Source organism: Pteronotus mesoamericanus, unplaced genomic scaffold (assembly GCF_021234165.1).
Source record: "Pteronotus mesoamericanus isolate MK-2021 breed Mesoamerican mustached bat unplaced genomic scaffold, CSHL_Meso_final scaffold_174, whole genome shotgun sequence".
NCBI classification, from domain to species: domain Eukaryota; kingdom Metazoa; phylum Chordata; class Mammalia; order Chiroptera; family Mormoopidae; genus Pteronotus; species Pteronotus mesoamericanus.
Window position 1 is genome coordinate 35,529,879 of NW_026555309.1, and position 14,376 is coordinate 35,544,254.

General features: G+C 51.0%; 1 protein-coding gene across 2 annotated transcripts in view; it reads left to right on the top strand.

Moving 5' to 3' along the window:
- ZHX2 (zinc fingers and homeoboxes 2) overlaps positions 1-9,912 on the top strand; it is a 136,036-nt gene extending 126,124 nt beyond the window's left edge. For both annotated transcript variants that reach the window (XM_054590443.1, XM_054590442.1), the window contains exon 4: positions 8,696-9,912. The gene's annotated coding sequence lies outside the window, so the exon portion shown is untranslated. The remainder of the gene's footprint in view (positions 1-8,695) is intronic.
- The last annotated feature ends 4,464 nt before the right edge of the window (positions 9,913-14,376 follow it).

Genomic DNA, 14,376 nt, shown 5'->3' on the forward strand with positions numbered 1-14,376 from the left:
TCTTAGAAAAGGGAGTCAGAGCTGGGGGCGGGGAAACAGGAGGGAAAGGTCCACCTTGGCCCAAGCGCGAATATTCCAAGGGTAACTTGGAATGAGGAGGAGCATTCATGATTTACAACCTGCCCGAGTTGGCTCCTCCAGGGGGTCACGTAAAAGGTAACAGAAGCCCCGCCCCTCCCACCCCATGTCATCTTTTAGAATAATAAAATACAGGGTAAGGACTCCCAGAATGGTTGAGAGGGTCCCAAAGGGAGCCCTGGCAGTTGCCACATGTCTTTATTCATGGCCATGTCACTCATTCATTCATTTATTCAGTAATGAAATGAAGCACCTGGCAAAAAAAATCAGGTCTTCGCGAAACCTGGTTTTAGCCAGTTCCATCGGCTATGGAAAGAGCAGTTTAATAAGCAGCTAATCACAGAATGCCTTCAGGTCTTCCTCCTCCGGCTTTTCAGGAGGAAGTGGCAATAGGCTTTGCGGGAAAATGCAGCCCAGAGGGGACGGGGCATGACAGGGAGAGAGGGAAAGGCTACTGACGTCACCAATGTACCAACTACCCACCTCCGTCTGGCTGCCTCAGTGTCATCCTCCCTCTGGCCACTTTCTTGCAAAACCCTACCAGTCCAGCCTCTATCTCCCTCATAAAATGAAAGAGCAATATTTTTTTGTCCAATCGGAATCTGCCTGAACGCTCCTAGCTTTCCCTGTCTTCTGCCCTTGGCCTTTTCCGGTACGTGGTATAAGTCTACGTGATTGCTTTAGACAACAGGGTTCAGTCCAATTTGACAAATGCATCCTGAGTAGCTGCCGTGTGCCCGTCGCTGTGCCAGGCATTGGAGATAATGGGATGAAGAAGACAGATGACAGGGTCCTCTTTCACATGGAGCTCAGTCAGGCCAAGGAGAGAGGAAATTGGTCTCCCCTGTACTAGCCAGGGTGATCCGGGGTGTGATGGAGACGTGAACAGCTCTGTGTGGGAGCAACCAGGTGGGGCACCCAGGCTGGGGGTCAGGGAAGGCTTCCTGGAGGAAGGGACATCTGACTCAGGGGCTAGCAGATAGGAAGGAGTTAGTTAAGTACACAGACAAGGGAAAGAGTGGTTTTGGGGGGACAGAACAGAAAAAGACAAAGGTCCAGAGACAAGAAAAAGAGTACTGCCATTGAGAAACAGAAAGAGTTTTGGTGTAGACTAACAGTCCAATGTGGGGATCCCGTTAATGATGAGGAACGGCAAACTATGAGGAAACCCGATGGTCCCACAGCTGGCAAAAGCTGTTCCGAACTAACTGTGTTTGCAGAGCTTGCGTGTAAGGATGCTAAGTGTCTCTGTACCCCAGAGTGAGCTCAGGTGGGGCTTCCCGATGCCCTTCGCTGAGTGGGAGGTTACGTACAGGTAGCAGCTCCCCAGAGGTCACTGCGGCCACCCACCCGCTCCCACCCCTTCTCTCCCAAGCTACCATTACCAACAGTTGAACATTCCCATCTGGGTCAGCGGCCACTGGCCTGACCCTCGCCTGAGGCCCAGGGGAAGCAGAAGATGAAGCCCTGCTTAAACCACAGAGAGAAGCTTCAGGAAGAAAGGGAGGAAGGTGGAGCACAGCCTCCTGAGTAGCAAAGCGCTCTGGCCATGGCGGTCTTATCCAGTTCCCTTAGCCTGAGATAAGCTCTTTCTACTTTCATAAACCCAGAAACCGAGACTCAGAAGCGAAGAACTTACCCCGTTCTCGCAGCCAGCACCTTGGTTTCACCCCAGAGCCCCAGTCTCCCCGCTGCCATCTCGGCCTCTTCCTTTCTGACGTATGCCGGTGTTCCCCACCTCTGGGTGCCCACCCCCCAGTGGTAGGGGACGGGGAATACCTAGGGTTTTCGGAGGTGACTTTTGAATTAACATTAGGTAACTCAGAGATGCAGGAAATAGCTGTCTCCCAAAAGAACCGGGCACAGCCAGAAACCCTTCTTGATGTTTATTTATTATAGATGCCACTAGTGTGTACTGCAACATATTCCTAAACAAGAGGCTAAGATCCACTCACTGCCTGGCGACATCTGTCATCCCTAATGGGCTTCCTGATATTTTGGAGGTGCCATTGCTTTCAGAAAGGGCAGCAGCCTGCCCTGGTGGTGGCACCCTGGACCTTTTAACTAAGAGAGAGGAAAAACTTTCCAGATTTCTTCACAGCTTTTACGAACCGAACTCGTGAGTCTCTTGAAGTGTATAACTGTTCAGTGATGCCTTTATTTAAATACTTGTCTATTTAGGGACCTGCAGGTAAGTTCAGTTGTTACACATACAATAATCCTGAAGAGAATGCATGGTTTGGCTTTATGAAAGGTGCTGTGTGAAGCACATATGTGAGAGATTAGGAACTTGGGCAAGTGGCTGAGAGCTGACTCTAGGGCGGGTCTCCTCTGTGGAGTTTACTAATGTCCCTGACCAGTTCCTCTGACTGACACTTTGCTTTGCAAGGCTCATGTCAGCATTTGACTCAGTCCAGGCTCTCCTCTTCCCTGAGGTTAGACAGAGATAAGGAATCCTTCCCAAGCCTTGAATTGTGTTATCTTGATTCAGTCTCGGGGTCCAGACAACTATTGAGCCATCCATTGAGAGACTTGACCTGGCAAGAGGCTGAAAAATAAATTCCTCCTTTCCTAAAAAATGAGTCAGAATACTTGGGCACACATATGCCTTGATGTTTGGCCAGATGGGATACTCCAGCACGGCTTCTTCTAAGAGTTTCTGTTCATGTGTATGGGCCGTGTGCTCAGCGTTCTTTTAAGCACGTTGATGAAGTCATTTAAACTTCAAGGCAGTCCTAGGAGGCGGGTCCAGCTCATTTCACAGAGGGCAAAACTGGGGTTCAGGGACACTTGCCCTGAGTTCCTCAGCAAGCAGCCGGTGGGGCCGGCACCCTCTCATCTGGCAGGCTAGTGCCCCGCCCAGCCACCACGGCCCACCGCCTCTCCAACAGCAACGCCACCCACACCACCCAGCCGAACCAACAGGACGTGGTCATTTCTTAATTCTCTGTGGGAATGGAGACTAATGTAAAACTATTCATTCACGACGTTGCTGCCTCCTCATTTCTGACCATTTCCATCTCCTGATAACTAGGGGTGGCTTTGGGGAAGAGGTTAGTTTTGTGAAATGTCAGGAGAAAAATATTTTCCATAGTCCACCTTCCTTAAAAGACTCGCGGCTGCCAGGTGCTGCACTCTGGCTACCGTTCAGGATCCAGGATACGTGTGCACCCACGCTGTTCAGATCGGCTGTCCGAATACAGAGATTGAATGGATGGATGCGTGAATGGATGATGGATGGATAGATGGAGAAAATATTCTAATGATCTGTTTCCCTGTTTCTCCCCGACAACCCTTGAGGACAGTAACCACATTCCATTAATTTCTGAATCGCTAGGGCCTGACTCAAAGCAGATGCTCAATAACAACTTATTGAACCAACCTAAGAATGAACAAAGATACTTGGCTTTCAGTTATCCAGGACCTGGCATTTCCATCTTTATGCTTTTCATTTTTTCCCATCGCTCACTGGCCCCATTAGATGACAGCAGCCAGAGGAGAGGAGTTGGGGACAGTTTGCCTTCCATGTATATGAGCAGCTCAAGGGAAGTGTCTGTTGGGGACTGGGTCACCGGACATTCTCTCGGCGATGCTTCTCAGGGACTGCACAGCAGCCTTGCTGTCTGGGTACCCAATGGAGAGTTAACTGTTATCGCTTCCATTCGCCTCATGCGGGACCTACTCACACTAGCAATTCTCACTGTGCTTTGGCAAGCTTGAAGTAGCTTAAGACTCATGAAAGCTTCGCCCTTCATATTTCAGAGGAAGGAACTAGTTCAGGGACAGTCATGATAAGTACCTTGGCTCATTCATCCGCCAGGTAGTTATGAGCTACCTGCAGCGTGCCCGGCTCTGGAAGGTGGCGGTGCCCCGCACGTCCCTGCCCCCATAGAGACCATACTCTAATGGGAACAAAGCTTTGATCAATCTGTAATCAAACAAAAAGCAAAAGTTACTACACTGTCCAGTGTTTTCAAGGAAAGGTTCCTGGTGCTGGGAGAATATAGAATCAAGGAATTTAAACTGATTTAAGGGGTCAGGGAAGGCTCCTCTGAACAATTAGTGGATGAACTGAAATCTAAAAGGATAAGTAGAAGTTGGGGAAGAAAGAAGGGGTCAGAACATTCTGGCAGAAGGAACAACATATCCAAAAGGCCACAGGGAACTTTACACATCAGGGGACCTTTGTGGCTGTGACTTGCCTGGGTTCCCACTTTCACAGAAGTGCAGGGACCATAACAAGAGTGTCCGGTTGACTCACATGTAATCGAATTTTCTCTCGAAACTGCTCGACTCACCAGTAAAGAAGACTCTGTGTGATTCCGTGTGGATGATCCTGTAGAGAAAGTCAGACCCTGTGGGATAGTCAAAGAAGGAGCAAAAGGAAAGGTGTCTGGCAGACACCTGGGTGTTCCGACCTCTCTGCTCTTGGGGGCAATGGAGGCTGGATGGTGGGAAATTCTACAGCATCCGCCTGCCCAGACATTTTATTTTATGCTTTTATTAGTAAGTTTCTGTAACCTTAACTTTCTATGTTTATCACCTAATGCTGCCATAACAGAACACCACAGACTGAGTGGCTTAAACAACAGAAATGTATTTTCCCAGGGTTCTGGTGGCTGAAATTACAAGATCAAGGTGCGGGCACGGTTGGTGGCTGGTGAGAGCTCTCTCCTTGGCTTGCCTCATGTGGCCTTTTCTCTGCACGTACATCCTCTTCTTAGAAGGACGCCAGCCTTATTGTATTAGGGCCCCACGCTGTGACCTCATTTAACCTTAATTACCCCCTTAAAGGCCTCATCTCCAAGTGCAGTCACATTTGGGATTAGTGCTCCAATGTATGCAAGGGAGCGAGGGACATAATTCCGCCCATAGCTCTTTCTGATACAGTTGCCTGTGATTGTCAGGATTAAGTGAGATAATATAAGTGAAACCTCTAAACAGGGGCCAGCATTAGCATCAGCCCCTACTCAGTGGATGTCGACTCTGAAGTTGCACACTCTTCTCTACACGGACGAGAGCTGGGCTATCTCCTTCCTATCTTTCAAAGCTGATTTTTGGGGTTGGGGCCCCACTTGTACAAGCTCAAGCTGTTAATTACATCTCAGAGGGGTGGGGGCGGGGGGCCTGGAGCAGAGGCAAGGGGTAACATTGCTTCCCGTGCCAGGCACCGCTCAAGCACTTCCCATGTGTTAACACTTCTCGGAAGTCAACACGATTCCCTTCATTTTATGGTTAATGAGAATGAGGCGCAGCTCAACAACACGTCCGGCATTGAGCTAAGAAGTGGTAGAGCTGGGATTCAAACTTGTACGCGTAACCACATTGAAAATCTGCCTAGAGAGTTTCCGATGTGATCCCATTTGCTCAAAGTCTGTTGAAACGCCTGGATCGTATTCTTTGATGGAAAAGGGGCAGGAAGGGTCCCTCTGGTCCCTTCTGTCTTGAGCCTCCCTGAGAGCAGCCTGGAGGGGATGTACCTGGCAAATGTCTCAGCAATTTCCCCAACCCTGGAGGCCCCCCAGGCTGCTGTAGGGAAAGAGCTGCTCCCAGATGGGCCAGAGTGGACCAAGGCCTGGTGCGGGGTTGAACTGGGCTAGTGCAGGCTCTTCCCTCTTCGCCGAGAAATTGCTTCATCCCTCTCCATGCTGCCGTATTTCCCTTATCTCAATTTTAATTAAAGTCAGACCATGCCCCCTCTTATAAAAGGCGACTTGACTTTCATAAGATAATAAATCACTATCACAGTGCTTGTCTTCCTTTCCCTTGGAATACAGCATTATTCTCTCCCGAGCCCAAAGGGCTTTGGGAGATCCCTACCGAGAAAATGAAAGAGAATCAGAAACAAAGCCATCACATGGGCAAAGAATTCTGTCTGTTTCATGCTTCCCCCTGGATACAGTAAGAGAGAAGAAAATTTTGCTAAAGAATTAGAGAATCCTTTTTAACATTCCAAGCTGTCCGCGAGATAGAAAGGGGAGGTGTGGGAGGCAGTGGATTTGCTGTCCGGGGCGGTGTTCAGGGAGAGGCTGGGCACCCACTTGGCAGATGTGTTTGAATAGTGCCTGTCAGGAAATGGGCCCAATGACCATGAAGTTTCCTCCCCGAGCTGAGACCTGGTGCTCCAGGGTCTGCAGTATGGAATGTCTGTGACCAACAGGTAAGATTCTGGGTAGAAACCCAGGAGATTAGCAAGAAGCCACACAGTCAAAATCACTGTGATACTCTTTTAAGGAAAAAAAAAAAAAACCCTGAAAAGTGAACTTATACTGAGTGAGCCTGGCACAGTGCGGGGAGTGGGTGGCAGGGTCCGCAGGGAACTCTGTGGGCCCCATCTGCGCCCTCACGGGCCTCATGAAATGCACAATTAACCAGACAATTTGACGACAGTTGTGCTGAGAAAGGCCCAGCCCAGGGACACTCAACAAAGAGAACCGATGGTGTCTGGGACAAGGGCTTTCGGGGAAGTGGCCTGCCAGCTGGGATGTGCTGCCTAGGAAGGCGACTGGGCCCAGACGGAGAAGCCGGCCCTGCCACGGCTTCCTCTTCCTCTCCCTCTGGCCCGAGCGGCGTCTCCCCAGACTCACTGTGAGAGTGCCGCCTGCCCCGCAGCCCGAATCCTGCCGTGGCTGCGTACCTGGGAAAGGCCAAAGGAGAAGCCGTGCCCGCGGTGCCGGGCGTGCTAGCACAGACATCTGGGACCTCTGCAAAAGCAAAAAAAAAAAGTGTCTCCGTCGCCCGTCCTCCAAGCCACGCCTTTAGCCTTACAATCTGTTTTTTTAAAGGGCCTTGTTCTGCATATTTTCTGTATTAATGCATATGGCTGGAGCATGGTGCACAGCCATGTCCATGAGAAATTATACAGGGAATCAGAAAAACTCATTACCAGATAGAGAACCACTTCAATTTTGAGATTTATCTTAAAAAGTGAAAATTTGTGCCAGTCACTTGAAGAGACAGGGTTCAGTTTCGTTTAGGAAAGATGGAGAAAATGTGTTTATACTCTCTCACACACGTATGCACATACATCCAAACACAGGCGCGCGCGCACACAGGAGTTTGCTTACACCTAAGGCCCTAATTTTACACCTGGCCTTCCGCGAGGAAAAATGAAGCAATATTTCTGGAGCACCTGCCTGCTTTGCACGGCTCATCTGTAACCCCCCCCCCAGCAGCCCGCCGGGAATAAATTACAGAAGTGACGCCCAGGGAGCCTAACTGACCTCGGCGCAATGCTTGGCGGCAGGCAGACCCTGGATCCGGCTTTCCGGTTGGGGGAAGAAAGAGCAGTAGCTGTCTGCCCACCCTGGGCCCTATTTCCCGGAGCCTTGAGGACTGTTCAGGGGACTTCTAACCGGAAGCAGCCTCCTTTCCAAAGGCAGTGAAAGACCCTGTATGTTGGGGGAAAGCCTCTGCCTTGGGAACACAAGAGGAAGCTGGCTGTGCTCCGTGTACCCACCCAGGGGGACGTGTTGCACAAGACCACCAGCCCTGCCTTTAAAGCAGACGTGGTAGCTCGTGCGAGAGAGGCTGTGTGCGTGGGACTCGGGTTGGGTGCGGGGAGGAGCCATGAACTGGGCTGGCCAAGGTGGACTCTCAGGTACTAAGGACTCAGACTTCAACATACATTTTGAGGGGATACGATTCAACTTGTAATAACATCCTTGGGCTATTTTCATCACTTCAATGTATATAAGAAGTAAACATTTCTCCATACTGACTCTTAATAAACACTGCTCATTTGTTACGGGCACAGGCCCTAGAGTTTGCCGGGGGTTGCACCCTGGCGCTGCCGCTTACTAACTGTGTGATCTTGGACGAGTTATTTAGCCTCTCGGTGCTCAGTTTCTTCACTTACAAAATGGGAATATTAATAATTCCAACACCACTGAGGGCTGGTATAAACATTAAATTAAAAATACACTTAAAATGTCCCATCTTATTATGGTTATTATTATATATCCTAACATATTTGGAAAAGGCTCCATCTAACAAAAACAATGAAGGCATCCATATAATACCGTGTACCGGGCACTATTCCAAATGCTGGTGCCTGTCCTAACTTGTTTAATCAAACAACTCGGTGAGATGGATGCTATTATCTTCCATGGTTCACAGAAGCGAAATGAAGCCCTAGACAGAATAAGTCACATGGGTATAGCCTCAAGGCTAGTAAGTGGGAAAGGTCAGAGCCAGAGTCTCGATCTGTCTGATTCCAGAGGCTTTTAGGAGCCTTTGGGACTGGCTGCCTCTACGGCAATAATAAAGGGGTCTTGCAGCAATGAAAGGGATCAGAGGTCACCTCCTTGCCTCCCTCAAAAAGCCCTCCTGTGTTCAAAAGCCTGACTCTGGAGGCACTTCCCATAACGTCAGATTGGGCTCCGGAAGCACTTTAACCTGGGCCCAAATTTGAAGGGTGTTGGTCTCTCCTCCTGCCTGCCCACCCCGGCCTCCTCCCCTCCCCCCCTTTACCTCCCCCAACCGCGCCCCGCCCCCCCCCCCCCCCCCGCCCATGGCTTTGGAAGGGGTCCTTCCCAGGAGAGCCAGGAACAAGCAGCCCCTACTGCCTTCCGCCATCACCCTGACACCTTGTCTCTGGTTTTGTGTCATCTTCCAGAAAGACAGTCAGAACGGCTGTGCTGGTGAAGGGGACGTTCCGTCTTTGAAGAAAGAAGAGAACTTCCCTGCCAGGCCTGCGGTGGACCACCTGGCCGGAGACTCCAAGCGGAACTACTTAGCTGGCCTGTCTCTGCGGAGCACAGGAACCCAGCAACTTTCACAGGCGCCTCCCAGAGGACGGGTGGGAATTGTTCGTTGTGCCAAAGTCCTACTACTGCGTTTTCAATGGTTCCTTGTAAATAGTTTGCTCCTCTGCCCTGTCCCCCACCTCTCGCGCTACTGGAACCAATTTGTACCATGTGGGGATTTTGCTACCTTTTTAATCGAGCGCGATTTCCATCCCCAGCACTACCACCGGAAGGTTTTTTCCAGGAGGGAGGGCTGATCATGCGTGCTTTTCTCTTTCTTCCTTTTCTCTTTTTATTTTTATTTTATTGATTTTGGGGTGGGAGTAATGTTAGCATTAGTGCCATTGTATCTACTGGATTTTAGGTAGGGAGAGTTCATTTTTTTAAAGGCAGTTTGAAATGTAGGCGATTTCTCGGGGAGAAGTTGTCGGTCTCGACCTGGAGAGAGTTTACAGATGGCAGATCTTCCAAATCAAATCCCTTTCCACTTCTTCCCCCAGCCGCCTTTGGAGTTCCTGTGTAGCCACGCACAGGGCTTCCCGAATAGCCTCCTGCAGGTTCCTCAGTGGCCTGGCCGCTCAGTAGACCTGGGGCCCAGCTGGCGCTGGGAGACCTGGGGGGCGGGGGGCTGCCCTTTTTAAGCTCCTTTTTAGGTATCCACAGAAAGGGCTCTCACGTTTATTAGCATTATCTTTACATTTATGAAATTAATACAAAAAGAGATCTTCCTATCTAGATGGTACAAAGATGAACCGCTTTGGTTTTCATTTCTGTTCCTAACTGGCTTTTTTCAGTGTGTTTTTTGACAAGATTTCAGCTTGAAGCTTCACCATGAACTGATTTTTTTCATTGTTGTTGGCGTGTTTGTTTTGGGCCAATTTTAGATTCCTGAGTGCACTTTTTTCTCCCATTAGTCCTAACTTTTAAAGAAGAAAAACCAAGAGTCATATCCAGTATAAATGTTGCAATATGAACTCTGTTTGCAACCCAACCCCCCAATTTGAGTACACTGCACAAATAAAATGCTAGGGAGTTTGGAAAGAAACAATTTTTCTAACTTGTTGCTCATTTGTTGTAACTCAATAAAGCAAAGACTAAACATTTTTATAATCTTTCCTCTGCTCTTGGTTCTTCATTTCTGTCCGGCTCCCCCGAACCCAGCAAGAGGGCTCCAACCCAGCCGCCTCCCATTCCGAATCCGTTATGATCACATTTCTCATCTTCCATCTTGGGGAGGTTGGATATCACAAGTGGGGACTATAAAAACACTGTAAATGTTGATGTGGGCATCACCGTCCTATGTCTTTGACACTAAAAAGCAAGCAATAAGCCCTGGCTTCTCCAGGGTCTTTACAAAGAGGTTCATAAATACTGCAGAGAGGAGCGGCAGAGTGGGAATGGGACCTGCAGGCCATGCCTAGCGCCACTGCCGACTCTCAGGTGACCTCAGGCAGCTCACTTCCCTCCCTTGGCTGCTGGTGGCTGCAGGCTGCCATCGCCCCAAGGAGGCCATCTTTTGTGTCTCTGCCCAGGTGAGCTTCAAAGAGCCTCTCACGGTTCATGGATGACACTCATCAAGACCACGGGCTTCAAACCTGAGCAGGCGCCAGAATCGCTTGGAGGGCTGGGCAATGTTTCTGAGTCAGCACGTCTGGGTGGGAGCCGAGCAGGGGCCTTGCTAACAAGTCCCTGCGTGAGGCTGATGCTGCTGGCGCAGGCGCCCCACTTCGGGAACCTCTGGTGTCATTTTTTTACAGGGACTTACAGACTTCTGGCCAGTTTATTTAAACTAAGCATGTGTAAAAAGCATGCATACGCATATGCTTGAAATAAGAAAAAAGACCTTTCGTCCCTCTCCCATCCCCAAATACTGGAAATACTGAAAAATCGGGGATTCAGAAGAAGCGGGTCTTCTCGGGAAGATGCCCTCAGCATAGAGGTCAAATGCAGCTGTACTGTGGGAGAGTTCTGTTCCTTGGCTTAGAACAAACCCCTGCCGGATGCAGCCGTGGGCACCAGTTGCTGTGGAGATACTTGCCCACTGAGCTCTTCCCCCCAGGCCTCCGCACCCCTTCCTCATTCACCTCTTGGCCCCTGCGTTCCCCCAGCCTGTGGCACTCTCGGGATGCAAGGATGCCTTCTGCTTTGCGGGTTCCACTAGGTGCCCCCACCCACCCCAGAGCTCACGCTGCAGATAACGCACACATGCCGAAAGGCCACTGCAAGAGCACCTGCTGTCTCTGTTCAGATGTCACCTGCCTCCTGTGACTCCCTGTCTGCAGGACCTGGATGAGGTTAAAGCAAGGCACCAAAGAGGTGCAAAATTTAAGGAGCCAGAGTCATGCAAGGGCCAGCCCTGCACTTGCAAGGCCTTGAGAGTGGGCGCCTCCTCCGGTTTTGCCTTTCTTGCCTTACCCTAGCCCTGGCCTCCCTTCCTGGCATGCTTCCCTCTAACCCTACTTTATTTTCCTCCACCTTGCTTTTTACAACACGTTATATCTATTTGTTTACTTTTTTTCATCCGACTATATTGCAAGACCCATGAGAGCAAAGACTGTGTCTGTCTTACGCCCTTTCCCACATCCTCTGTGCCTAGCACAGTGCTGGGCACATAGTAGATGCTCCATGAATATCTGTTGAATGAACGGATGGGTGGGTGGATGGACGATGGATGGATAGATGATGGACAGACAGATGGACAGATGGATAATGGATGGACGGAAGAAGAATGCCAGCTCTGCAGACAAACCTGAGTTTGAATCCCAGCTCTACTGCTGATGAGCTAGGTGATCTTGTGAGATTTACTTAACGTTTTCAGAGCCGAAGCTCCTCACCTATGACCTGGACACGCAGCCCCTCACCACAGGTCTGGGGTGAGGATTAACTGAGTTCATGAATGCAAAGTACCTGGCACTCGGTAGGCAGTCCGCCCCATGTTCCTTCCCCTCTGCTTCTCTGACCAGGGATCGGCCTCCGGCCATGGGGTGTGAGGCGGTGCCTCTCCTGGCCCAGAGGGGAGGCTGGTGAGAAGAGGGCGGACAGGAGGGAGCTAGACGTGGGTCTGGGAGATGATATTCCCGACCTCTGTGCCTCTGGCTTCGGGGACTTTGCCACATGCAATCGAGCCTCTCCTTATGACCTTTGGACCCCCAAATTCTCCCCTAGCCCTCCTAAAAAAATAATAATAATAATAACTTGCATTTACTTGTTTTAAAAAACGTAAAAAGTGGCTGGTCCCTGCCTACCCTGCCTTTCCCGTCCATGCCCAGCACAGGACCTTCCACAGGCCCCTCATCCCCTGTGTTGTCCTGACCTTCCAGCCCCCAAGTGAGCATCAGACCAAACCCGCCTCCAGCTTCCCCCTGGCAGGCAGCTGCCTCCCCCTCCTGCTACCTACCACCCTGTAGTCCGCTTGCTGCTCTCAAGCAACTGGAATAAATTCTCTGAGCAAGGCGGTGTGCGATGCTATCAAATGCCTGAAGAACGCAAAGGGGAAACCTAGCCAGGATGTCTGTCTTTTGATTTTCACTTCTGTACCAGAGACACCTTGATCATCGGTTGCAGTGAAAGTACACAAGGAGGGCGGTAGTGCTCTTGTGACCACCCAGCAAAATATGTCAAGCTATCTCTCCTCCATGGGGAGCCATTAACGGGCAGGGGGCGGGGGCGGGGGGGGGGGGGAGGCCAGGAGAGAGGTTCTTAAAGGGGAAGAGCTGGATGGGCTCCTGAGTGAGGCGAAAGGCAGCCGTGGGACGAGTGGACATTGCTAGCTTTGTCGCCCCGTTCCTCCACGCACCACGCTCTCTTCCTCTGGGTACACGTGTCTCCCCCTCCACTCATCTGATTCCGGGGGTTGCCCGTGACAGGGTCCCGCGCCCTCCCATGGAGCGGGCGGTGGCACTCCAGCCCCCTGTTCACAGGGCCGGGTGCAGTGTGATACGGAGAGAGACGCTGGGGGAGAGCGCTCCCTATTGCATTTAGATAGCGAGGGAGGTAATTTTAGCCTGGAGCCACCTGCCAAGGAGAGTCTGTTGGTAGAGAGAATGAGGCCAAAATTTTCAAGGAAAGAGGCAAAGGAGGCAAGGAACGGAGGAAGAAGTGATTGCCGGTGGTCATGCTGGCGCGGGTGGCGGCGACGGCAGCGGCAACCTCCGTGGAGCCCCTGGACCCTGTGCGTCTCCTCATCTTTCCAGTTTTATAAAAACCTACCGACTTCTCTTTTTACCTAAGCGATCAACCTTTTGAATGGGGCTTCTCTCACTAGAAGCTCGCTTCTGATGGGTTGACAAGATGAGGAGATAAAAACCAAAGAAAAGGCAATAAATGTAAACAGCCACATGTGGCTGGTGGCTACCAACTGGAGGCTCATCTCTAAGCCCTTTCTACCCAGCGTGTGTTCCCCGGATCAGCCGCGCCAGCATCACCAGGGAGCTTGTTAGAAACGCAGAATCTCCGCCCCAACGCCGACCTGTTGAATCAGAATCTGCAATTTGACACCATCCCCCGGTGCTTCACACGTTCATTCAAGTTTAAGAAACCCTGCTCCGAAGGCATTGAATGGCTCCTCCCCCACCCCCTCCGCCAGCCGGCGCACTGCACGGCGGGGCTGGGGGTGGGAGAAGGAGGGAGGGAGGTGAGGATCTAATAATACACTGCGGAGCCTGTTTTCAGAGTGTAGACTCCAACGCTCTGGGCAGCAGGAAGGCAGAGACAGGATGGAGAGCACATGGTACCCAGTTGTGGCTGCACTTGGCCTTCCAAGCCACCTGGCGCACAGCCTCTTCCAATCAACAGCTCTAGAAATGAGGTCTCTCACCAGCCCGCTGCGATTTCTAGAGAGAACCAGGAGCAAGGTCTGCTCCCTCCTGCTGATTCCTGAAAGCTCCCAGAGCCTCACAGCTAAGATGCACCTGTGGGCCCAAGCAGCTGCCCACCCCCCAGCTGCTGTCATTGCGTGGGGAGTGGTGGGGGCGTTGATCAATAAAAATGTATTAAAATGTATTCTGATCACACCCTAGGACATGCTGCAAGTCAGGTAATCTGTCAAGTGCAGGAGGCACATTGCCCTTGACTTTGAGGAAGAGGGAGACAAAGGCGTCCAACACCTTCCCCCAGAACAAGCACCCAAAGCTTGTACAGACAGCCGCCATCTGGATTTGTGCAGGAAAGAGACAGGACACTTAAACTGAGTAATTTGAGGGCAGTGTATTAAAGGAACTGTTTACAAAGGTGTGGACAGAGTTTGGGGAAATCAACAAGGTGGAGGGTAAAGAACGGGGCAGTTACTGGAACCTGTAAGAGGAGAGATGTCCAGAGTGGGCCACAGGACGAGATGTGCCTTCAGTAAACCATGTCGTCCCAGAAGGGAGGGAGTCAGAGGATAGATATCCTGACATCAGTCCCCTCCCTTCCTCTGCCTTTCTGCCACCGCCTTGCAATGGCCAAAGCCAACCGGAAGTCGGGGCAGAGGGCTCTGGTGGTCCAGGCCATCAGAACCTGCCTCCCAGCACACTGAGCAGCTGGGGTGAGGGTGGAGGGGAAAGCAGATGGT